General features: G+C 47.5%; 1 non-coding gene across 1 annotated transcript; it reads left to right on the plus strand.

Annotated features, from left to right (window-relative positions):
• Positions 1–913: 913 nt before the first annotated feature.
• On the plus strand, positions 914–987 carry TRNAV-AAC. Its single transcript has one exon. It is a non-coding gene; the product is annotated as a tRNA-Val (tRNA).
• Positions 988–2,604: the final 1,617 nt, after the last annotated feature.

Consider the following 2,604-nt stretch of genomic DNA (forward strand, 5'->3'; position numbering starts at 1 on the left):
AGCATTGCAATCAGCTGGAAAGGGCGTCCAAATCGCATCCTGGGCGGACAGTTAGCCACCACAGGGGAAGTTTGGCCGAGGCAGGCCACCCACTCCGCCAGTGAGTAGGGGAAGCCGGGGGAGGAAGCCTCCGCCGCTGCCAAACTAGATCTGGCAGGGGAAGAAGGAAAGACAGCCCCGCCGCGCCATCCCAAGGCCGTCGTGGTTTCATCAGCCAGCCCTCCGACAGCAGCGACGCGGGGCAGGTGGAGGATGGGTGCCGGCCACCGGGTCTAGGGTTTCCCCTGAGTCGCCCGACTCGGACGATGCGGGGGTCAAGGGTGGGCAGGGTATTTACTTTGTCATTTTCATTAATAATCAATAAATAAACAAGAAATTATTAGGTTAATTAGCAGAAAACTGGGCTAAAACCAACACGATTCAACCCACACACAGTGCCCAACATCGACCAATTGGTCACTTGACGTGCGGAGTAGCAAAAAAAAAAGGCAACCATCGAAGAGGCCGCAAGCACATCATCGCCATTGTTTGCCCGCGAACAAACGAGTCCAGTCGTAGTCTTCCTCGGCAAACCACGCGGATAAGATACCCCTAACCACCGATTTCCCAGTCGTAGTCAGCTCCGAAACGATGCCCCCAAAGGGGGAGAAAGACATGAAGACGCCTCCATCACCCGATCCAAGAATTTGAGGTTTACCTCGGGAGACAACGCCGTAGGGAGAAGGATGAGCACACCTCCATGACAAGACGCTTTCAACAAAGATTGCGACACTTGTGACCATCAGCCACTGTCTCACCTGAAGAATACCGATGCTGTAAATAAATTGATCAAGTGGTGGACAGCCTGCGGTGGGGAAGCTCCAGCGTGAACACTCAGAACAAAATGATTCTAAATCGAAATTAGAACGGGAATGGTTTCGTGGTGTAGTTGGTTATCACGTCAGTCTAACACACTGAAGGTCTCCGGTTCGAACCCGGGCGAAGCCATCTTTTTGTTGTGTGTGTTCTTTTTCTTTAACCCTTTCATGTCAGCCGGGAGCTCCTTCAGTAGTGTTTTCTTGTAGTTTTAATTTCTCTGAACTCGCACTAGAAGGATCACCAGCCGGTCTGTTCTTTTCCCTCCCCTTCTTTCATCTTCTTTTTCGACCAAAACTGTATGTCATGGTGTTCTGTTTTCCTTGTCAGGTAAATATGGAAGGGTTGACAAGGAATCGTTCAGACATAGCTGAAGAAGCGGACGATGGTCAGCGGTGACTGTCGTAAAGACACAAAACCGCTCCGTGAAACTTGCTACTGTATTTGTGGTCGTTGTAGAAGACATAACTGCTTCTGAGCGCACGACACAATGGTTTACATGTGCTAGATACCTTGCGAACTCAAAACGCAGCTCGTGCTCAAAGTTGAACCGGCCAAACAGAAGCGCGGATCCAATGTCGAATTCCGAAAATTACAACCAGGCTAAACATGGGTAGAAATTTTGTTCCCAAATACAGGATGGCTTCGTCTCTCTGTAGATACGTTCATCAAACACGTCGATGGAGGCTAGACCAAAAAATACTAGATGCCTATCATGCCTATCATATACGCTTTGGCATCCTGATGTCTCCTATTCTCAAGTTCTCTACATTTCTAAATGCGCATACATATCGCTACTTGCTAGCTAGCCTGCACTACCTTCCTCCATTTCTCTAGCTTGTTTCCGCAAACAAGGCACACGGTTTTATAGGAGAGAAGGCTAGTGGAACACTTGAAGCAAAGAGCGAGCTTTCTTCATCAATCGCAAAGATCCAAAAATTGATTAGCGTGTCCTATGCATTGTGGTTGGTCGAGAGCCTTTATCTACATTGAAACCGTTCTAGGACATATTATTTTCTAGAAGATATTCATAAATAAATGATTGTCCACATAAAGGCCTTTTCATTCATATGCGATGCTTTTGCGCGGTCCTTCAGCGGTCATTTTAAAATTTGGTGAGGCATCTCAACTCATTATTTCCATGTCCATACTGTAATAAGTTAAATAACTAGCTATTCCCAAAGAAGAACTAACTAGCACTCGGATGGAAAGCAATGTATGGTACATGTATATGTCATCATGGGTAGATAGGTGATCAAATAAAGGATCATATGTTTGTCTCCTTGCTCCTCCGCTCCGGAGGACTGGCATGACCAGGGCCAGTTCGAGACCAAGGGCGAGCGACAAGCCGATCATCGTGGACATGGAGGCGGCCCTGTGTGTGGTGGGCGGGAAGCTGGCTGTGTGCCGGGTCCTATCGCCATACCCAATCGAGTACAAGATGGTCATCAACGACTTGAGAGGACCCTGGCGACTTCGCGGCGATATATGGATTGAAGAATGCTCTCTCAAAACCATGTCTTGGGAGCTGTCTGACATTTGTCAGCAGCAAGATGCCTTTTTGCCCAAGTATGGGATGTGAATAACTTTTAGGAGATGTGTGGATGAACAAATGAGGTCCAGCTGGTTTAGGCTGCTTGACTTGGTTAAGCAATTTTCCCCTACTAATGAAACAGATAGGCCAGTCTGGATGTTTGAGCCTTCTGGCAAATATTATGTTAGGTCTTTCTATAAGTTGGTTAACTTTTT

Source organism: Triticum dicoccoides, chromosome 6B (assembly GCF_002162155.2).
Source record: "Triticum dicoccoides isolate Atlit2015 ecotype Zavitan chromosome 6B, WEW_v2.0, whole genome shotgun sequence".
NCBI lineage: Eukaryota > Viridiplantae > Streptophyta > Magnoliopsida > Poales > Poaceae > Triticum > Triticum dicoccoides.